Source organism: Dama dama, chromosome 6 (genome assembly GCF_033118175.1).
Source record: "Dama dama isolate Ldn47 chromosome 6, ASM3311817v1, whole genome shotgun sequence".
Taxonomy (NCBI): Eukaryota; Metazoa; Chordata; class Mammalia; order Artiodactyla; family Cervidae; genus Dama; species Dama dama.
Window position 1 is genome coordinate 3,449,287 of NC_083686.1, and position 23,225 is coordinate 3,472,511.

The following is a 23,225-nucleotide window of genomic DNA, read 5'->3' on the forward strand; positions in this document are numbered from 1 at the left end:
CGGCGGCCGCTGCTCCTGAGGAGCCGGAGCGCTAGCCTGAGTTGGGACCCGCTGAGGCGGCTGCGAGGCGGCCCCGCCCCGGGGCTCCATTGTTGCGGCGGCGGCAGCGGCTCTGCCGGCTGCTCGGCTCCTTCTGGATCGGCCAGGGCGGCCTCCGGCTAGTAGCGATCGCTGCCCCGGCGGCGGCCTGAGGTGAGGCGGCGGGCGGCGGGGCCGGGCCGGTCGGGGGGCCCCCCGGTCGGACACGGGCTCCGGGGCTGGGAGAGGGTCTCACGGCCAAGCGGCGGTCCCGGGCGGTCGGGGGGATCATCGGGAGCCGGGGGTCCAAGACCGGGCGGGGTCCAGGGTGGGGCAGGGGTCTCGAGTCGGGCGGGGGTCCCGGGGCCGAACTGGGGTCCCAGAGTCGGACAGGGGTCCCCAGGGCCAGACTGGGGTCCCAGAGCCGGACGGGGGTCCCGGGGCCGGACTGGGGTCCCAGAGTCGGGCGGGGGTCCCGAGGGCCGGACGGGGAGGAGGGCAGGGGTCTCGAGTCGGACGGGACTCCCGGGGCCGGACTGGGATCCCGGGGTCGGGCGGGGCTCCCGGGCCCGGACTGGGGTCCCAGGAGACAGAGGTCTCCGAAAAGGCAGGGGTCCCGGGCCGGGCGGGGGTCCCAGGGCCGGATTAGGGTCCCAGAACCGGGCGGGGGTCCCGGGGCCGGACTGGGGTCCCAGGCGGCAGGAGTCTCTGAGAAGGCAGGGATCCCGGGGTCGGACGGGGGTCCCCCCCCCGGGTGTGGCACATCCGAGCGGGGCGCCGCGGGGTCGCTTGCCCGAGGTGTCGGCCGCCGCCCTGAGCGCCAAGCGGGGACAGGGTCGCGGAGCGGAACCGACCGTCGCGCGTCCGGGCGCCGGGCATTGTCTCGGCTTCGGGGTGGCTCCTAGGGGGCTTCGCGCCCGCCAGGACTCCTCGGGGATCGGCCGGTGATGCCCCCTGCGCGGGGTCCTTGTCATCCTGAGGGCGGGGACACTGCCTCGGTCTCCGCTCCCTCCCTAGGGTGGCTGGCTCGCGCGGTTGTCGCCCGAAGGCAGCTCTGGGTGGGCCCTCGCACGAGGAGACCCCGGACATCCTGGGAGTGGGAGACTGTCTTTGTCCCTCCCCCCCCCCACCACCACTTACCTCCAAGGGGTGACTGGTTCGCCGTGTCTCACTGAGGGTGACTGCGTGGGCCGCCGATCGTAAGGATTCTGGTCACTCCGAGAGTGAGGGGCTCTGAGTGTTTGTGGGTCACCGAGGGTGGCTCCGCGTGGACCCGTGCGCTCGGTGTCTTGGCCCCCCTGCGAGTTGGGGGGCTGTGCCCCGTCCCTACGCCTCCCCTCCCCGACCCCCCCCCCGCGGCTTGGGGGGTGTGATCGGTCCGGGGACACGCTCCCCTTTTCCCACAACGGTGCGCGCGCGCGCGTGTGTCTTAGGGGCTTCCATGTGTGGACGAGTGTCCCTGCGCGGGGAGCGGCGCCGGTCGGGCTGTAATGGGCTTGTGCGTGGGGGAGAAGCATTTGGCTCGAGCCGGACAGCTGAGCCGCTCTTTTATTGTCCCCTTTGCCGTGTGAACAGAAGCAGCGGCACTGGCCCGGAACCCGCCCCTCTCCCAGGCCCGGTCCCCGGGGAGCGCGGGGCTGTCACTGCGCCGCCGGGGGACCGCGCGTCGGGGTTGCGGCCGGCGTTTCCTGCTGGGGCGCGAGACTCGGCCGGCCCGGCGGGAGCCGGCTCTGATTGGAGGGAGCCTGGTCCCTCTGCCCGGCTCTTCTTGATTTCTTCCGTTAGGATTGGGAAGAAGGAAAAAAAAAAAAGAGTCTGGAAAGCCAGATTTAACTTTTAGCTCTCAGCGCCTGGAGAGTGGAAGAAAACTTTCCCAAGAATTTGGCGGGCTGGAGAGTGCGTTTGAAGGAGGGGAATCCACACCCGCGGAATGAGGCCAAGGCAGTTACAGTTAGAGGTCAGGTTTATGCAAGGAATAGAGGGGGTGAGGCTGTGGGTCATTCATTTACCCTTGTATGAAAACACCTATTATGTTCCAGGGGAAGTGATTCTTTTCCCCTGGGGAATGCAGTGTCTAACAGGTCAGTCTTTTTCCTTTTCAGAGCGTCCTGGTCTAAGACAGAAAACTGCTACAGACACAAGTAACTTTAATAGCCAAATGGAAATTCTTTGTGAACGGACAGGGTATAAATAACAGAAATGCAAGATGGAAATGTGGCCATAACTGCAGCTGTCGCTGTTATAAAGTCCAGACTTAGCCGGCTGGCCTTTCACTCTGCCTTGTCTCCGCTCACTCTTCTGTCCGCCCCCCCCCCCTCCCCCCGACCCCTGTGCACCCAGCTCCAGGGCTTCCAGCTTCGTTTGGCCATTCTTACAGTATCAGTTTAGGTGACACCTTCTTTCTGAAGGCTCCCCTGACATCTTCTCGTCCTGCCCTCTGAGAGCCATGGTCTTCAAGGACAGGGTGGTTTGCTGCTGTACCCAGAGAGAATGAGGTCTGTTTGAAGGAGAGGCCCCTTTTCTCCACCCTGGATCCAAGTCTTTCCTGTGATTTAAAATCTGCAACTCCTCAGCTCTCCTAAGGACTTTCAGATGAACAGTTGCTATCACTGTGTTTGTTGCACGGTGTGGAGTACTTAACTTGAATTTATTTGGTCTGAGTCTGGCTCTGGAATGAAGCCGCTGTTTGTTCCTGCAAAACCACTGGGCTTCAGTTTCCTCACCTTCGAGGGTTTTAAACTAGGTAAGAACTTTGTCAGCCCTAAACCTTTAATTCTTTCAACCAAATACAGCAGAGGAAAGTTCTGTCAGTGGCAGTGGTATAAATAATGGAGATCCTTTAAAATGTAGGTTCTAAAGTGAAAGTTTTGTGGTTTCTTTCCACAAAGTTTAGTTGTGGGTGTATTCTTTGTCTCAGAGTTGAAAGACACTGTGGATGGAAGCTTTGGCAACTACTTGATACTGTCTTGCATATTCTTCATAATTGCATTTTACTTGCAACATCTGTGTTCTGTCAAATTGGTTTGAAGTTTTCCTTAATGAAGTTGTTGGGTTTAGAACTCTTGGCAGGAGCATGTTGCTGATCTTTTGAGTGTCATATGAAGTCGGCCAACTGCAGGCTTTTTTATGCCCCAATCTCTAATAGAGATTTTATTTTATTTTTTAAATTTTATTTTTATTTCGTGTTGGGGTATAGCCGATTTAACAATGGTGTGGTAGTTTCAGGTGAACATTGAAGGGACTCAGCCATACCTATACGTGTATCCGTTCTGCCCCAAAGCCCTCTCCCATCCAGGCTGGCACATAACATTGAGCAGAGTTCCATGTGCTATATAATAGGTCCTTGTTGGTTATCCATTTTAAATATAGCAGTGTGTACATGACCTTCCCAAAGTCCCTAACTATCCCTTCCCCCCAGCAACCATAAGTTCAGTTTCTAAGTCTGTGAGTCTCTTTCTAATGGAGATTTTAATTTGGAGAGTATGAGATGAGTGAACGTGGGGAGTACCTTGAGTGGGTGTTTGTGGCTTTGTGTAATGGATTAAAGCATAGTTTAAAATTATTAGTTGCAAATTTGCATCATGTTAAATGACCTATAAAGCTTCAATTCTAAAGAATATAGTAATTAGTCCTTAAAAATATTAATCTCCCTTCCAATTATGTTTGGCAAGGTGGGAATTTGATGTGCTTGATTCTTTTAAAGCCACATGTCTGTTGTTGAAGGGATACACAACAGTTTTCTCTGCTATTCTTATTTGGGTGATTACAGGGATTAAACATAGATGGTAGCTGTTTGGTCAAGGAGGGATGCCACCAAATTATATTTTCACATTAAGTAGCATTTTTTGTCTATATTTTGATTTGCAGCATTTAATTAATATAATACATTAAAAAGTGCATTGTTTTATATATGTATGCACTCCATATGGTTTGTCTTGTTCCCTGGTGGCTCAGATGGTAAAGAATCTGTCTGCAATAAGGGAAACCAGAGTTTGATCCTTGGGTCGGGAAGATCCCCTGGAGAAGGGAATGGCTACTCGCTCCAATATTCTTGCTGGAGAATCCCATGGACCCAGGAGCCTGGCGGGCTACAGTGCGTGGGGTCACACAGATTTGGACACGACTGAGCGACTAAGCACACACATATTTTGGGAGCCGTCTTCAGAAATGCAAATAGGTTTTCTGAGATTGTCTTAATATTTTCTCTGAAAGCTCATTACTACTTGTTCTGCAGGCAGGACTGGTTTTTATATGGATTAAATGAAGAGGGAGCGTTCAGAGAAGAGGTTGCCTGGGGATGGAGGAGGTAGCGTTTGAGCTGTGCTTTTGGCTGTCCTTCCTCCTGTTCTCCACTGGAAGAAGCGGGTTGACCAGCTCTTCCCTGGGGGCCTCACTAGAGAGCTGACTTCACCTCACCTTAAAGAACTGATGGTACCTCCCCCCTTTTTTAGTTTATGATATTCTCTAAATCATCTTGTTTAAGTATTCTTTTTTTAGAGCTAGAAGTTCAGAGAGAAATTTTTTTCTTAAGCTATAAATCTAAGTCTTTGCTGTTACCCGTTCTGCCCCACCCAGCCTGCATCCCACATCAGCTACCAAATGGCTTTTCCCTCTTTGTTTTCCGTTTTAAAGATCTTATCATATATGTGCCTATTATTACAGGCTACATCAAAACCGTTTTGAATGTTGACAGGATGTAATATGAATAATATATTCAAGATAACTTACTCCAGTACTTTTGCACAGGAAGCTTGGCCCCAGGAAGGCATTTGTTAAGGTCAATTACTTCCTTGAACTTTAGTTTCCCTCCCTAGCTCAAGAGATTGTCCTTAGGATAAAATGAAATCCTGTATATAACAGAATTTTGTAAGGTGTAAAATATGTTGCCAAGGATTAAAAGATAATGCTTCATTAAGAATGTAATGAGTCTGGGTAAACTCCAAATGTTTAATATACAGATGGTCCATAACTTGAAGGGTATCAGGCAACTTCATGTAGGATTGTTTTCTATCTTTAATTGGCCAGTATTGTTTGATATCTTAGCCTTTTGAGGGAACATCCAATTCAAGTTTCAGAGATATTACTCTTTTGAAAGTAAGGCTACGGAACATGCAGACTGTAGCCTTTAACGGTCTCTGTCTTACGTCTCTCTCGGGTTCATGTTCCTGTGAACCTTCCTTTAATGAAGCCTGATGGCTGGGCATTTCCGTTCCTAAGGGACCTGTCTTGAGGTTGGGAAAGGCAGTAGGCATTGCCAGGTCACGATCGACAAACGTGCCGGCAGGCTCACGCCTGAAATGCCCTGGAGCGTGAGCCGCGGGAGTCAGGGGGAAGCTGACCTCGCCCCCTGGAGTCCTCAGGCCTTCTCTTCTCCTGGCACCTTGGAGACTGCAGGGTCTCCCGCCCACCAGGCAAGGCTGCCTTTCCCTTCCTCTCCACCAGCTCTGAGTATCTCTTATGCCCCAGGCATCGGCAGGAGGCAAATACAAGGGCTGATAAAATCCAGCACTGGTCCCCAAAGACCCGACACTGTAGCCCCAGGTGATGAGTGACACTGTCACACAGTTTGACGGACATGCGCCTAGATGGCCTGTGATGTGCCTGAGGGCGGGCGGCCTGTGGACACTGGAAGGGGGGACCCAGTGCCTCATTGGAGGAGAGCTGGAGGCTTGTAGTAGCGGGAGAGGCAGACCTGGGCGCAACTCAGTGCAGGTAGTAGGTGCTGCCAGGGCTCTGCCGGATGTCTGGGGGCCAGGGCGTGCACAGTCCAGCGTTTACTCTCCGCTGTGGTGCTTAGAGTTCGTCAGGTAAGACAGGCAATGGAAGGTTTATAAGTTAAAGCAAAGGCAGTGAGTTACCTGAAGCCTGGACTGTGTGTAGACGTTCTGGGCAGTTTATAATTCCCCACATCTGCATGTATCAGAACAAGCCTGTGATCTCTGTTGTTTTGGATGGAGTATGACCTTTCCTTTGCTATTTTTTTTGGCTGTGTGGCATGTAGGATTTAAGTTCCCCCACCAGGGATCAAACCTGTGCCCCTTGCAGGGGAAGCGTGCAGTCTGAACCACTGGACCACCAGGGAAGCCCCCATCCCTATCTTTTGATTTAAGGAAGTCAGTTGACTCTTGTTGAATGTTGAGGATGTGACAGACACTGCTGGGTGTTTTCACATATACGGCTGTATGGCTTTCCTCGGCTGCTGTAACATTTTCCCAAGCTGAGTGGCTTACAACAACACAGATTTATTACCCTACAGTAGATTAGAGGTCTAACTTGGGTCTCGTCAGGCAAAAAACAAGGTGTCTGCAAGGCTGTGTTCCTTACTGGAGAATCTGAGGGACAGTTGCTTGCAAGCTCATTCACATTGTCCATCAAATATGGTTGAGGCCCCTGTTTCCTTGCTGGCTGCCAGCTGGGAGGCTGCCCCCGGCTCCTAGGGGCGTCTGTCTGGGACCCCTGCTGAGGTCTGTAGCAAAGTGCTTTTTGTCAGGTAATATGACATAATCACAGAGCCCAGGGATTAGCACGTGGTCATCTTGGGGAGTCATTATTCTGCCTCCCACAATTACCCAATCCATTTATGACAACATCCAGTGACACTGTTATTGTTGCCCTCAGTTCACAATAAATAAAAGGCATCGGTATTTTAAGCAAATTGTTAGGACCATTAAGATTCCTGTTAAATGACAAGACAGTTCATCTGACTCACCCTTGAGCTGATGGTGGGGTTTATAGCAGCAGGTCAGTGAGAAAGAGTAAATTTTGCGTTTTGGAGTATTTAAATGGATGGGCTGCTCTGATTATAGAAGTTTTGCCAAGAAGTCATTAAAGTAATTCCTCTGTTGGAAAAAACAGCCACGTGGGGGATTTGGGATGTGAAGGACTTTTCCTCTTGGGGTGAAGAGTGCACAATTCCATGTCCGTTTCTCCAGTGAAAACAGCTGAGTCGACCCAACGGGGATTCACATTCCTGAACTTCAGAGCATCTGTTTCAAGACTGAAGCAAAGCCCAGGAAACAGAGTTCATACTTTCATTGATGGTTTGCAGTGGGGTGTGTCTTGTGGTCAAGGAAGCAACAGGTGATGGTCACGAGCGTTTAAGACCAAGCGTGACCTCATGGAGTCCCAAAGTCAGACACGACTTAGGGGCTGAATAAACAACAACATGATCTTGTTTGTTCATGTTGTTGTTGTGTGGTCGCAAAGTCCTGTCTGACTCTTTGTGACCCCAGGGACTGCAGCACGCCAGGCTCTCTGTCCTTCACTATCTCCTGGAATTGGATCATGTAGGTTTTTTTAATAGTTTTTCATTACAATTTTTTTTCTCTCTGTAAGAAATCAGAATCTAGAATCCTAAGGCTTTTTAACTCAGCCTTCAGGAATTTACTGGCTGCCTGATACCCTGTGCAGAAATGCTGTGTGTCTTTGTGTGTGTGTTTACTGGGGGGAGGATTTATAGCTCTCTGTTCTTTTTTGAAGGCGTTGGATTCCAGAAAGTTTAAGAACACACTGCTTAATCTGATATTCTTGCTGGTCAAGTATCAGATTTTGTTTAAAAATGAAATACCCCATTTTAAACAGTTACACAGGCGCATAGTTTTAAGAGTCAAAAGTTCTACAGGACTTAGAACAAAAACCCAGCAGTCACCTACCCCACCCTTCTCCACCCTGATTCCCGTCCCCCGAGGCCTCCCGCTTTCAGTGTTTTAGCAGTTTCTTCCAGATTCTGTGTGAGGCTTCCTGTTTAGGAAGAAGACAATTTGGGTCACCTGCTCCCTCCTCCCACCACCCACATCTTTTTCCTCTGTCCTCTCAGTATAATTACGTTAAAGGTTTTGGTTAAATATTCAGCAGGACCTATTATGATTCTGGGAACATTATTCACAGCTGAGATAGATCGTCTGCTTTGCTTACAGTTCCCTTCTTTTATCGTTTTTACCTTTTTTTCTAGAGTTGAGACTTGCCCTGCTATGTTTTGCTTAGTTTTCTGTGCTGAAAACAGCCCCTTAAAGTGTAAATCTCCCCTCTGTAGGTTCACACACAACAAGGAATATTCCATTCTGTCCTTTTATTAGGATGATTTTTTCTGAGCCTGTCACCCACCTGCTGGTCGTTTAGTCACTTGGTTGTGTCCGACTCTGTGACCCTTTGGACTGTAGCCTGCCAGGCTTTTCTGTCCATGAGATTTCCCAGGCAAGAATCCTGGAGTGGGTTGCCATTTCCTCCTCTGGGGGATCTTCCTGACCCAGGGATTGAACCTGTGTCTCCTCTGTCACCTGAACTGCAGACAGAGTCCGCTGAACAATACCCAGGTTCAGGGAAACCCTGATTTTCTCCAAATTGGTTGCTTCCCAGGCCTGCTGCACATTCCCTGTTGCCCTGAGGATTTCTTTCACCTCTTTCCCAAATAAGATGCTTTCTTATTTTTTAAGTTTTCTCTCTTGTTTTGGTTGAGCATGTTCACCAGCAGCTTTCTAAGACATAATTTTTTTTGAGAACTTCTAAGGAAATAGCAACCCACTCCAGTACTCTTGCCTGGAGAATCCCTTGGACAGAGGACCTCGGTGGGTTACAGTCCATGGGGTCGTGGAGCCAGACACGAGTGAGCGACTGACGACATAATGTTGGAACGTTTTACTCTCGTGTTTAACGGTCAGTTTGGCTGAGTGTAGAATCCTGGGTTAGAAATCATTTTCCTGCAGAGTTTGGAAGACGCTGTTCAGTTGACTTTCAACGTCAAGGTGGCAGTCGATGTGCCCAGAGCCATTCCTTTGATTGTGACCTGTGTCTTGCTCTGTGTAAATTCTGCAGGGCTGTTCCTCATGTTTGCAGATGTCACCGTGGCCGTGCCGAGATGTGGACTATGTGTCGTCCACTGCACTGGGAGCCAGGTGGACCTCTTCCGTCTGTGGACTCCTGTCCTTTATCCTCAATCTCCTTCAGTCCTTCTCTTTTCCCATTTCTTTGTCTTTTTGTTTTCCCACTGGGGAGATTTCTCCAACTTCTCTAAACCCTTCTTTGAATTTTGTGTTGCCATGATTATTTTAATTTCAGGAGCTCCTTCAAAGTCCCTGAAAATATTTAAAACAAAAACAAAAACCCATCTTTCCTTGTTTCAAGGATGGTAGTCAGAGGTTTTATTACACCCTGCGTCCTGGAGGAAAAGTTTATCTTTTCATGGCTTTTCAGCTTGATTATCTAATAAAACCCAAAGGATTTGAGAGTAGTTTTATCACACTGCTGTAGTTTGAGGGGAAAATTTCCATTAGGCCCATTATCTATTTTCTAATATGGAGAAAAGACAGCTTTTGGTCCTTGTTGGTATTAGAAGACTTTTTTTTTTTCCCCACACTCTTAAGTCATATGGGATCTCACTCCCCCCACCAGGGATCGAACTTACGCCCCCTTCAGTGGAACACAAAGTTCTAACCATTGGACCACCAGGGAAGTCCCTGGAAGATAGCTTTTGTTTGTCTTCAGATACCTCCGTTGAAAACATTTCTTTTCCACCCATCGCCAGGCTGCAGCTGACTTTGCCGTCTGCTTTGTGCACGTAAGATTGTCCCCTCTGTATCCTGTGAGGAGCTGCCATCGGTGGGTTCAGAGTTTGGAATCCTGTTTCTTTTTACCTGACCCAGTGCCCAAGGCGTATGCAGTCTCTGGGGGCAGTGGCATTGAGGAGCCTCCTTTTTTTGGGTTGTGTTAATACTTTACTTGTAAGTTTATCAAGAAAAGGAAAAAGAAGTAGTAATAATGATGGATTCTAGCTCTGGACATTAAATGATGGTGTGACAGATGAGGGGTATTTTTTTTTTAATTTTTTTTTTGGCCGTGCTATAAGGTTTGTGGGATCTTAGTTCCCCGAACGGGGTGAAGGCTCAGAGTCCTAACCGCTGAGCAGCCAGGGAATTCCCAAACGAGGGGCGTTTTTAGCCACGGTAGGTAGACTTCCTGGTGGCCAGATGGTAAAGCGTCGGGAGACCTGGGTTCAATCCCTGGGTCGGGAAGATCTCCTAGAGAAAGAAATGGCAACCCACTCCAGTATTCTTGCCTGGAAAATCCCATGGACGGAGGAGCCTGGTAGGCTACAGTACATGGGATCACAAAGAGTCGGACACGACTGAGCGACTTCAGGTAGAGTTAGGTTTGGGGTTGTCATCTAGCGTGGACCTTTCTGTCAGGAAGTTATAGAAGTGACTTCTTGGGAACAGGACAGAGTGCCTTCTCGGGGACGTTTGATGAAGAGCTTTGTGGTGAATGTCCAAGAGAAAGACTACATATGAAAGTCATTTTGGAGCCCTACTTTTTGAATGACTTTTGAAACCTGTCACGGGTTTGCCTAAACATTTTCACCATATGATTCTGAATTAATTTAACTGTGAGAGTCAGGGACGGTTCTTGGGGACATGGGGCATGATGCTTTCTTTTAAAATCCCATCTTCCCAATGAATACAAATTTGTGTGTTGGGCAGTCCTAGGTGAGTTGAGTTTTTTTCTCTAGATGGGTTAATCATTTGAGTTTTCCTGTGCTTAAAGTGTGACCCACTGTCTTAGCTTGTTTAGGTTGCTGTAACAGAACATATAGACCGGGTGCTTTATGAACAACAGGAATTTCTTTCTCACCGTTCTGGAGGCTGGAAGTCTGAGCTCAGGGTGCTGGCCGATTCTGTGTCCAGTGAGGGCCTGCGTCCTGGCTCATAGACAGCATCTCTGGCCGTGTCCTCATGTGTTGGAGGGACACGGGCGCTGGCTGGGGTCTCTTTTCTAAGGGAGCTAATCCCCTCCAGGGGCACCCCACCCTCATGACCTAATCACTTCCCAGAGGCCCCATTCCTCTAATACTGAGACACTGGGGGCTAGGTTTCAACATATGAAGTCTGAGGGGACATGGACCTTCAGCCTGTAGGCCCCTCTAAGAAGCTCAGATGTGCTGTGTGTTCATGATCCATGCGTGCTAAGTCGCTCAGTCGTGTCTGACTCTTTGTGACCCCGTGGACTGTAGCCCACGAGGCTCCCCTGTCCATGGGATTCTCCAGGCGGGAATACTGGAGTGGGTTGCCTCGTCCTCCTCCAGGGGATCTTCCTGACCCAAAGATCAAATCCCGGTCTCCTGCAGCTCCTGCATTGCACGCGGATTCTTTACAGCTGGGTCACCGGGGAAGCCCATGTCTTCATGGTAAGTGGGACTGAGTGGTCCAGAAAGTCTAACATTGCCTTTTGGAGTTTGAGTCACCACCCCCATCATGGCTGGCACTGTTTACTGGGTGCTTACTATGTCCGAGGCACCATGCCAGACACTCTCCATCTGTATCTCTTTTAACCTTTTCAGCAGCTCTTGGGGAGGTAATGTCCTCCTTTTGCAGTTGACGAAATGAGATGAAGACTCACGGAGGCTATAGTTAACAATACTGTATTGTACGTTTAAAAGTAGCTGAGCGAGTAGATCGTAAGCGTTCCCATCACGAGAAAAAAAAATTGTAACTGGGTGTGGTGCTTGATGCTAAGTAGACTTACTGTGGCCCTTTCACAGTACTTGCATGTGTCAAGTAGTTAGGTTGCCTGCCTGAAACTAACAGTGTTGGTAGTTACTTCGAGGTAAAAACAATGAGGTGACGCGACAGAGAGGAACTCTCTCAAGATCACGAAGGAGGTGGGATGCCAACGCCAACGCCAGAGCCAATACGAGCGTGCGGCCCGGCCTCTTCGTTTGTTAGGACGTTCTGGTGGCCCACACCCCGGTGAGCGGTGTGCCCGAGAGCTGTTCTCAGGCAGCCCCTCAGGACACAGCAGTGGGCAGAGCCAGCCCCGATGGGCAGCCCGGCTGCTGTTGACCCACCCGGCGGGTCTGCGGTGTCTCTGCTCCCGCCTCCCTTCCCTCCCGCGTTCAGTGGCTCAGAGGGTCTGTGCGCAGCGGTCCCTGCCCTGCCCGGCGGCTCCCGCAGCTGCACACATCGGGAGGGGCCTTTACAGAGACTGACCGTAGGCTGTTAGGGAGGGCCACACAAGATGCTGGGGTCTCGGAAGGCGGGCGAAGGGACCACCGAGGGGTGGTCCTGAGGGGGACGTCACGGCAGGCATCGGCTTTCCACAGCGGGACTGACGATTCCAGCCACCCTGTCTCACTCAGATGCCTTTTCCTGAAATCTCTGTTTCTTAGTGCAGAAAAAGGCATCGTCTCTGCACCGCTGATTTCTATGAGTCCAGTTGTGGATGTTCAGCAGGTTGGAGGCGCCTGGGCTGGACAGAGGAGCCTGCATCTCCCACCTGGCGGGACTGCTGGCGGGCATGGTGCAGAGGTGTATTGCCCGGCCTGGGCCCAGGCCTCCAGCTGCACAAAGACGGCTGCCACCAGGGCCCAGAGATGGTTCCCTGGAAGAGACAAGGCACGGAGCACTCAGCGTGTCCCCAGGACGACAGAAGGGTGGACAGACAGCCTCTTGGACAGAAGGGTTGCTGTGACTGACTCCCACGCTGCCCGCACTCTGAGACTGAGCCATCCTTTGTACCACAGTGGAAGGTGCTTCCAAGGCCCCTGAAGTCCTGGCGGTCTGTCTGCATTGCCTGAGCCTCAGGGAGGACGGCCAGGTGTGACTGCAGCACTGCAGGCCCCCAGTCTGGCTCTGAAGAGGATTCAGAGTTAATCAAGTCTGCTGGGAATACAAGCGTGGGGTGGTGCAGAAAAACCACTTCCGTATCACGGCTCATGTGGCATGACTTAGAAGCGTCTCATGCCCAGGTGGAAAGTGGAAACAAATCCTGTCTTTGGGTTGCACTGGATACCACTGCGACTCCTGTGAATACAAGGTTTCAGGTGTGGGGACCGCCAGCCTGCTGATGGGGCGTCTTGTGCTTCCCACTGTGGGGGAAGGCAGGCCAGGAGGAGGGGCCCCACACTTGCTGAGCACTGGGTGCTCGCCAGCGGTCTTACAGAAGTGTCCCCTATAATATCATTTTAGAGCTAAATATTTTTGATGAAGATGAAGATGGAGGCTTAGAGATGTTCAAGTTGCTCAAGGTCACATAATTACAAGTGGGGAAAATGAAATGCTTGATGAACTCAAGGGTTTGACCTCAAAGCCCTTGATCTTTCCCGGGCACTTGGTTCCTTCCCTGGATAGCAGGGTCGTGATTCAAACCTCAAGAAAGTGAGGTTTTGTGGAAAGAGGGCCCTGGGGACATGAGGTCTCTCCAGACTTGGAATCTGCCACACTGGGCTTCTAAATTAGGGACTGGCCATATGTAGCGAAGCCCCTGGTTTAAGACTTTTCTCTGTGGAAGTAAACGGAGACCAACCGCATGAGAGAGGCGAAGGCTGTTTATTCAGAGCTGGCTTATAGCAAAGGGGTTGGCCTCCGTCACTTGTGCTTGGCAGAGGCTCAGAGGAGGGGGTGAGCTTTCTAGTGGAGAAAAGGGGTCTCGGGGTGCCTAATGGAGCTGGGGGCTGCAGGCTCTCTAGAGGAGTGTCCAGGTGACTGTTCAGGGGGCAGGAGGTTGGCCCTGAGTTGGAAGCAGGACAAAGACTAGGAAGGCCATTAGATATTGGTCTGGTCCTGGCCGATTGTCACGGGGGTTGCTGTCTGGCTTCCTGGGTTGTCCCTGGAGACGTCTGTCCTCCTGAAGGTCTGACTCACAGCAGGCTGGCTCTCTGGGCTGGCGGCTGCAGGCTGAGGGTCAGAGCTCTGCTTTTGCACGGTCTGGTCATTGTCATTGTATACTATCTTTCATCTTTCTCTTCTTGTTAGAAATACTAAAAAATTAGAGGACTTCCCCAGTGGTCCAGTGGTTAAGAATCTGCCTGCCAAAGCAGGGGACAGAGGTTCAATCCCTGGTCCAGGAAGATCCCACATGCTGCAGAGCAGCTAAGCCCGTGGGCTGTGACTGGTGAGTCTGCGCTCAGTGAAACTGAGGTAGAGAGCAGCTCAATTGCTTGCTGAAGCTCTTGGCATTATTTCTGAGAGACACAGCACACTGCTAGTTTCAGGAACTGTTTACTGAGCACGTCCTCTGTAATGCGTGCTGTCCTGAAATTGCATTTAGGGATGGGGTACAGGGCAAGAGACCCGAGTTTGATCCCTGGGTCAGGAAGGTCCTCTGGAAGAGGTCATGCCAACCCATTCCAGTGTTCTTGCCTGGAGAATCCCATGGACAGAGGAGCTTGGTGGGCTGCAGTGCATGGGGTCCCAAAGAGTTGGACACGACCAAGCAGCTGACACTTTCACTTTCACACAGGGGAGACAGTCTGCAGGCACCAGACCTGCTTGTGGAAGGAGGGAGGGGCCCTGTGGGGAGCAGAGGGAGAGGGTCTCTGGACAATGCATGCAACTTTGATGTTCTTGCAGTCCGGTCCGAGGCCCAGTTATTGCAGAGATGCTTCCCAGAGAGACTTGATTTTGATTTTGGCTCACCAGAGACTGAAAGCGAAAGTCACTCAGTCGTGTTCGACTTTTTGTGACCCCCGTGGGCGATACAGTCCATGGGATTCTCCAGGCCAGAATACTGCAGTGGGTAGCCTTTCCCATCTCCGGGGGAATCTTCCCAACCCAGGGATCAAACCCTGGTCTCCTGCATTGCAGGCGGGTTCTTTACCAGCTGAACCAACAGGGAAGCCCAAGAAACCTGAGACTGAGTGACCTTTCATGTAAAACGGCCTGAGTCACGGCCTTGAAGGTTAGTGCTGCTGCGCCCTAGCTGGCCTGCTGTCACCCCCTAACTCCTATGAGGGGGCGTCACAGGGACTGGAGTGCTGTGCCTGTGAGTGGCTCAGTGGGTATCTCGTAGCACGTGGATTTGATGCTGGTTGTGATGCATCAGACTCTCCCGCTCTTCCCCACTTGGAAGAAGGTTTTCCCACATCTTGGGCTTTGCTCCGAAGCCACAGGGTGAGCGCAGGGCCCGGCAGTTTGCTGGGTGACACATGTGGAGTGCTCAGTCGCTCAGCCGTGTCCGACTCTTTGCGACCCCTTGGACTATAGTTCGCCAGGCTCCTCTGTCCATGGGATTCTCCAGGGAAGAATACTGCAGTGGGTTGCCATTTCCTCCTCCAGCGGATATTCCAGGCCAGGGGTTGAGCCTGTGTTTCCTTTTTTTGCAGGCAGATTCTTTATTGCTGAGCCACCAGGGCAGCCCGTGTTGTGTGCGTGCGAGCAGAGAGCTTTGGATAGCGTGGCAAGAGGCAGTGCCCAGTGCCGTGGGGTCGTTGGTTATAAACGTGCCTGTAACAGCCGCATCAGGCTGACACAGAGGGGCAGGGCTTTCTGCTCCGTGCGTCCCCTGCTCTTTTGGCGCGTTTTATTTGGGTGTCTCCTATACAGACGGTATGACTTCAGCTTTTGTCACCAAGTAGTTATAGCAGTTGGTACCTCCTCTGTGGGTCACTTATTGTGCTGCAGTTCCTTTAAGGAAATTGCAGCTCTCCCGCCTGAATCACGCTGCCCCCCCGATTCAAGGTGTCCCTGATTTCTGAGCACCTTGGGAGGTGTATTCTGGTGGCGGAAGTACTCCTCTCTGTTTGGTGGTCTCTGGTGATGGTCCAAGTCGACAGGGTCTGTAATGTGTTGTCTGAAACCCCTGCCTACCCTCTGCCTCCCCTTCCTTCTCCTCCTTCTCCCTGTTTTCTTTTCTTTCTTTTAAAATATTTCTTATTAAAAATTGAGCAAGTATTTTGGTTTCTTTCATTTGCTCTTCTTTGCCAATTACATGTTGAGTGAGCCCGAGAAAATTAACAAGATTTTGCTTCCCTTCAATGATGATAACAGCTACTCTTAAGCGAGAGGTGGACCGTGTGCCAGGCATTGAGAAGTGGCTTTTATTTATTTTTTTTTTTTTTGAGAAGTGGCTTTTAATCCTCACACTCAACCAGCTGGGATAGATGGTGTTTACCCCCAGTTAATGGGGAGGGGATTTAGCTCAGAGAGCTTGAGACATCCTCCCAAAGTCACACAGCCAGGAAGTGGCAAAGCAGAATCAAACACAGGTTGTCTGCGTAGACGGATGGTCTGATTCCAAAATGTGCTTATAACTCCTGGAGGCCATAGAGCTGAACTTGGGTCGGAATGGCCCTGATGTACCTACCTTTATGTATCTTTATTATTTACAGATATTTACTTGAAGTAAACTTCCTTGCCTTCAATAATATGGAGTAATTGAAAGCTTATATTTCAGTCTTGCATTTTACACTTTAGGTTTGCCCTTGATACACATATTTATTATTCAGTCACAGGGCTTTATAGTGATGACCTTTTCCCCGATGTATGCTAAGTCGCTTCAGTCATGTCCAACTCTGAGCAATCCTGTGGACTGTAGCCCATCAGGGTCCTCTGTCCATCGGATTCTCTAGGCAAGAATCCTGGAGTGGGTTGCCATTTCCTCCTTCAAGGGATATTCCAGACCCAGGGATTAAACCCACATCTCTTACATCTCCTGCATTGGCAGGCAAGTTTTTTTTACCTCTAGCATAGTGCCACTTGGGAAGCCCAAGGGAAATGAATCCCTAATTAATAGACACACATGCTAATTGTTTTAATTATTACACACTTCTAGCCGTTGCTTAGGTTTTGCTTGTGATACTCATGTCAACAGGATCTGCTGTCATAGGTAGAAAGTCAGAATATTAAGGAAAGAATACTTATAGTTTCCAAACTTTCAAACTGGACATTTTACATTGTTCAGTATATAATTAGAATTAAAGCTTTACAAAACAATACTTACTGTAATATAGATGATGAACCAGCATGATTTTTAATTTCGTTAAACTTGGAGTTGGTTGCCTGGAGCAATTAGACGTCCACAGGCCAGGAAAATAAAAAAAAATGAACTTTGATCTCAGCCTCACACCTTATACAAAAACTAGCTCAAAATGGACCACGGACTTAAATGTAAAATGTAAAACTATTAAACTCTGAGGAAAAAAGAAACAAAACAGAAAATCTTTAAGGTTGGTGCTCGGTTGCTCGGTTGTGTCCAACTCTTTGCGACTCCATGGACTGTAGCCCACTAGGCTTTTCTGTCCATGGGATTTTCCAGGCAATAATCCTGAAGGAAATCGGCCCTGAATATTCATTGGAAGGACTGGTACTTAAGCTGAAGCTCCAATACATTAGCCACCTGATGTGAAGAACTGACTCATTGGAAAAGACGCTGATGCTGGGAAAGATTGAAGGCAGGAGAAGGGGACGACAGAGGATGAGATGGTTGGATGGCATCACCAACTCAATGGACATGAGTTTGAGCAAGCTCTGGGAGATAGTGAAAGACAGGGAACCCTGGCGTGCTGCAGTCCATAGGCTCGCAAAGAGTTGGACATAACTGAGAGACTGAACTGAACTGAATACTGGAGTGGGTTGCCATTTCTTCCTCCAGGGGATCTCCCCAGCCCAAGGATCGAACCTGAGTTTCCTGTGTCTCCTGTGTTGGCAGGTGGGTTCTTTACCACTGTGCCACCTGGGAAGCCCTGTAAGGTTTAGGGCTAAGCAAAACATTCTTGTTTGGACTTGACCCTGAAAGCACAACCCATGAAAGGAAAACCTGATACATTGGACTTCATCAGAATTGAAACTTTTGCTCTGCGGAAGATGTTGCCAGTGGGAAAGGGGAAGGAGAGAAAAGGTAAGAATGGGAACTAAGAGGTACAAATTACTCTTACATAAAAAAGTTATAAAATAAGCTGCAAGGATATACTGTATAGCACAGAGAATATAGCCAGTATTTTGTGATAGCTTTAAATGGAGCATAATCTATAAAACATTGAATCACTGTTGTATATCTGAAAACGAATTTAATACTGTAAATCAACTATCCTTTAATAAAAATAAACCAGTTAATCAAACATGTCATCTTCCTGTGTAGAGGGAAAAACAAAAGACTGTGTTAAGAGGTTGAAAAGACAAGCTACAGACCAGGAGAAAGTATTTACAAACCACATATGTGATGAAGGCCTAGTGTTTAGAATATATATATATATGTATTAAAAAAGAACTCTCAAAATTCAGCAGTAACATTAACAGTCTAAATAGAAAATAAGTAAAAGACATGAATAGACATTCCATTAAAGAGGATGCACAGATGAGAAGTATGCACATAAAAATATCTTGAATATCATTAACCATCGGGGAAATGCATATTAAGACCGCAGTGAGGTATTACTGCACATCTCTAGGAACTGGCTAAAATAAAAAATTGTGACCCCACTAAATGCTGGTGAGGATTCAGAAAAACCGGGTCATTCATGGCTGATGGGAAGTAGTGTGACCAGCTTGGAGAACAGTTTGGCAGTTTATTAAAAAAAAAAGCAAACAACACATGTGGGATAGTTAGGGAGTTTGGGAGTTTGGATGGACAGGTACACACTGCTATATGTAAAATGGATAACGAACAGGGACCTACTATGTAACACAGGGAGCTCTGCTCAATATTCTGTAACAACATAAGTGGGAAAATAATTGGAAAAAGAAATTGAAAAAGAGTAGACACATGTATATGTAAGTGAATTGCTTTAGTCTATACCTGAAATTAACACAACATTGTTAATCAACTATCCTCTAATATAAAAAAACAAAGAAAAAGAAAAGTAAAAACGAAATGTGCAACTACCATAGGACCCAGCACTTTGGGGCAAATTTATCCAGAGAGATGAGGACCTAGGTTCACATAAAAACCTTAGTATGAATGTTCATGGCAGCTTTGTTCATAATACGCAGAAATTGGAGATAACCCAGATGTTTTCAGGGGCTGAGTAGGTTTAAGGAATATGGTACATCCAATCCCATAGAACATGACTCTGCAGTAAAAAGAAATGAATTAATATATACAACAACCTGTGTGACTCTCCAAAGGATAATTTTTTGTTCAGTCGCTAAGTCGTGTCTGACTCTTTGGGACCCCATGGACTGTAGCACACCAGGCTCCTCTGTCCTCCACTCACTTATGGAGTTTGCTATCCAATCATCTCATCCTCTGCCACCCCCTTCTTTTGCCTTCAGTCTTTCCCAGCCTCGGGATCTTTCCCATGAGTTGGCTCTTCACATCATGTGGCCAAATTATTGGAGCTTTAGCTTCAGCGACAGTCCTTCCAGTGAATATTTAGGGTTGATTTCCTTTAGGATTGACAGTTTGATCTCCTTGCTGTCCAGAGAATTATACTGAATGAAAAAGAAAGCCAACTCCCAAAGTTTACACAGTGTATGAGTCCATTTATACAGCATTCTTGAAATTACAGAATTGTATAAATGGTGAGCAAGTTAGTGGGCTAGAGGTTGAGAAGCGGGGAGGAGGTGAGCAGGGAGGGGAGTGATTATAAAAGGGCAATGTGAGGGATCCTTGTGGCACTGGAAGTGGACTGTATTTTGACTGTTTTGATGCCAGCATCCTGTTGTGAGATTGTATTATGGTTTTGTAAGATGTTACCACTGGGAGAAATTAGGTAAAGAATATATGGAATTAGGGGCTTCCCTGGTGGCTCAGATGGTAAAGAATCTGCCTGCAATGCAGGAGACCTAGGTTTGATTCCTGGGTTGGGAAGATCCCCTGGAGTAGAGAATGGCAACCCACTCCAGTATTCTTGCCTGGAGAATTCCACGGACAGAGGAGGCTGGCGGCTGCCGTCCATGGGGTCAAAAGAGTCAGACATGACTTAGCAACTGACGCTTTAAATGGGATTAAGGATTTCCCTATTGGTCCAGTGGTTAAGACTCTGTGCTCCCTCTGCAGGGGGCCTGGGTTCCCACGATCCCTGACTGGGGAGCTAGATCCCACACGTCACGACTCAGATCTTGTGTGCCACAACTAAGACCCGGTGCAGCCAAAAAATATTTTTTAAAAGATCATATGAGATTATATATGTTTGTTTAACTGAATCACTTTGCTGAACACATGAAATTAACACATAAATATTATGAGTCAACCATGCTCCAATAGAAAATAAAGATTAGAAAAGAGTATGTGGGATTTCTTCTTTCTGATAACTACATGTTAGTCTACAATTATTTCAAAGTAAAAAAGTTTATGCTGGTTGCTAAGCATTCAACTGGTTTTGTTATTCACTGGAGAACTCTTCTAGAGGAATTTAAGAACTTTTGGCTTTTCAAGAATCTTTATGATTCTAAAGAGATTTTATATGCCCATTATAAAGAAATCAAAGCAATGCAGAAAAGTACACATGTGAATGTTTTAAAAAAATCACTCTAATCCTATCCTTTGGAGATCACCATCAATTTGAAAGTGAAAGTCTGTCAGTCATGTCCGACTCTTTGTGACCCCATGGACTATACAGTCCATGGAATTTTCCAGGCCAGAATATTGGAGCGGGTAGCTGTTCCCTTCTCCAGGGGATCTTCCCAACCCAGGGATCCAAGCCAGGTCCCCCGAGTTGCAGGCAGATTCTTTACCAGCTGAGCCACAAGGGAAGCCCAAGAATTCTGGAGTGGGTAGCCTATCCCTTCTCCAAGGGATCTTCCCGACCCACTGCCATGACAGTCTTCAGGAGGAAATACTACGAGTGTTTCCTTCACCACACATTCAGTTTGCTTTCCTTCTGAAGACTGCCATGGCAGTGCATACCCTCATTTCGATATCAGGAAGCCACAGCTCAGAGAATTTGGATGACTTGATGAAGGGCGCACACGGAGTTAATGGCGGAATTGGCTCCTCGGTGTTGAGACCTTCCCTAATACTTTGCCTGGGCCAGCCCTGCCCTTTCCTCTCCTTGTGCCTTGGAGCAGCGGTTCTCCAAGTGTGGTGGTCTTCCAGCCAGCATGCCTCTGTCACTTGGGAGCTTGTAACAGATGCAGATTATCATGCCTCCACCGCTGGAATCAGCATTTTTCTTTTATTTGCCTTGCTGTGAGGCATGTGGGATCTTAGTTCCCTGATGAGGGATCGAACCTGCAGCCCTTGCATTGGAAGCTCAGCGTCTTAACCACTGGACCACCAGGGCAGTCCCTTGAAATCAGAATTTTGGTTTTGCTGAGGCCTCTGGATGGCTCTGAGGATACCCTGCAGGACTGAAGGTGCTTTGCCTTGACAGTGTTTTTGAACAGCAGATTCGTGCGTGTTAAAAAACAGACTGTGAATGACCTCTTACCGCTGCTGCTGCTCCTTCACTGCGCTTGCTTCTGCTGTGATTCACACACTGTCTGGTCATTTGTCTCCCCCATTCAGTCCTGAGCTCCCTGTTGTGTGAGCTCCCGGGCCTCTGCAGGGCTTTCCAGCTCGTCTGTCCAGGCCCTGGGTCATTGACTAGATAAAGGAGCCGGTGAACCTGACGGTGGGTCGATTGCTGAGTTTCTCTCCCAGCCCCTGGTGTCTGCGTGGTCGCTTCTGCTGAGTTCACTCCTTGCTTTTCTCCCCTTGCTCCCTTCCACAGTTTCGGGGGTCTAGTCTGCTCTGTGCTGGACTTTGGAAATCAAAAATGATCGAGTGGGTTGGTATATTTAAAATGGATAACCAGCAAGGACCTACTGTACACCACATGGAACTCTGCTCGATGTTTCGTGGCAGCCTGGGTGGGCAGGGGGTCTGGGTGAGGATGGATACACATACATATGTGGCTGAGTCCCTTAGCTGTTCACTTGAAACTGTCACAACATTTGTTTATTAATTTGCTTATACCCCAACACAAGATAGAAAAAATGGTTGAATGTTAAAAATGACTGTGTCCCTCAACTGGAGTTGCTTCTGCAGCTCAGGTCCAGCTTCTTCCCTCTCTCTCTTTCAGATCCGACTGCCCTGCCTGGCTTGTTTTTACTGAGTTAATGCATCCTTATTCATCGCTCAGACTGGACCCCTCCATGGTTCTTACTCTCCTTCTTTCACCTCTGGGTCTAATTAAACCTCATTGTACATTTCTTTCATGTGTATTTTTTTCTCTCTCTCTTCTCGCTGTTTTGGCTCTGGGCTAGAACCTCGTCGTGTTGCATTTGAATCGTTGTAATAAACATTGAATTCTTTCCTTGTCAGAGAATACTTTCTGTACTTCATTTTCCACATCGCTCCTAGAATGATCTTTCCAAAACACAAACGAATTCTATTCGCCTATGCAACCAGCTCAGCAAGGGTGCACGTTTTGTTAGAAACGTGATGACCTGTCTTTGGGCATCCCAAGGACTCTAGGGAGACAAACTTGCTCATCTGTAAGACCAGGGAAGAATCCTGGGGGGGACCACGTGGGATGCTGGCAGCACTGTTGATGCTCGCATCAGGAGGCCTCTCATCCCGGTTCTGATACTCGCTGGATGTCGCTGGAGAAGTTCCTCCATGTCTGTGCGTTTTGGTTTCATTCTCCCAGGAGAGGGGTGTGATGAAACATCCTGGCCGATCACACACAGGGCTGCAGGGAGGAGCAGATGAGATGCGTGGAGGGAAAGCTCTGTAGTCTGTTAAGGCGGTTATGTGCTGTGGGGGTGACGTGGTATAAACAGCGTTTCTGGAATAATTTAAAGCCCGGTCATAGGTCTGCCTCAGGACACCAGTGGGTCCTTGTGTGTGGCACCCCCACCCACTCCCGGCACGGCACTAGGGTGTCTCTATTGCAGAGTTACAGCTGCCCGAGACACCCCTCCCCCACCCACAGCCTGGAAAGGAGGCTCTTTCCTGCCTATATTTGTTGGCATCAGCTCAGTGCCTCAGGGACCTCAGCGTCCGCACCGGGAGAGCCATGGAGAAGAGAGCTCGCGGCCCACGGTGGGGGCAGGGGAAGGACTGGGGGAACCGGGTGGGGAGTCACTTTGTGGTAACTTGCCAAAGCCTTTCTCAACCCATCTGCTCACAGAAGTGACCCGCATGAAAAGTAAAAGATCTGCTGGAGACAGATGGACTGGATTAGTCCAGTACGTTTATGGCTTTTGCGGCCTCAGAACAGCCCGTGACAGAGCTGCCAGGATCTGATCGCTTTCTGGGGAGTGCTGGGTCAGCCAAGGGGCTGGAGAGGGCGGGGGGGCCATCCACGCCCTGCCGCTCTGGCCTGGCCCTGGTTCCTGAAAAATGATGCCTAGGAGGGGTCTCTCAAGTCCATTTCTTAACCTCCTTAGGCTGTGGTGACTTTCATCTGTAACAGCCACCCACAGCAAAGGGCTTCTCAGGATTAGACGAGGCAGTGTAGTGACACATGGACATGGAGAAGGCTTGCAGGAGATGGGCTGGAGTTAGGGGCAGTGAGGAGCCTTTGGCACATAGAAGACACATCAGGTATTTGAGGGATGAATGAATGACTGAAT

At 49.1% G+C, this 23,225-nt stretch overlaps 1 protein-coding gene across 4 annotated transcripts in view; it reads left to right on the forward strand.

Annotated features, from left to right (window-relative positions):
* Window positions 1-23,225, forward strand: part of AFAP1 (actin filament associated protein 1) — a 150,187-nt gene continuing 126,962 nt past the window's right edge. Inside the window, exon 1 of one of the 4 annotated variants that reach the window (XM_061145434.1) lies at window positions 1-192. The gene's annotated coding sequence lies outside the window, so the exon portion shown is untranslated. Of the gene's footprint in view, window positions 193-2,740; window positions 2,762-23,225 lie in introns of those variants that run through there. The other 3 variants (XM_061145437.1, XM_061145433.1, XM_061145436.1) reach the window with 3 other exon arrangements.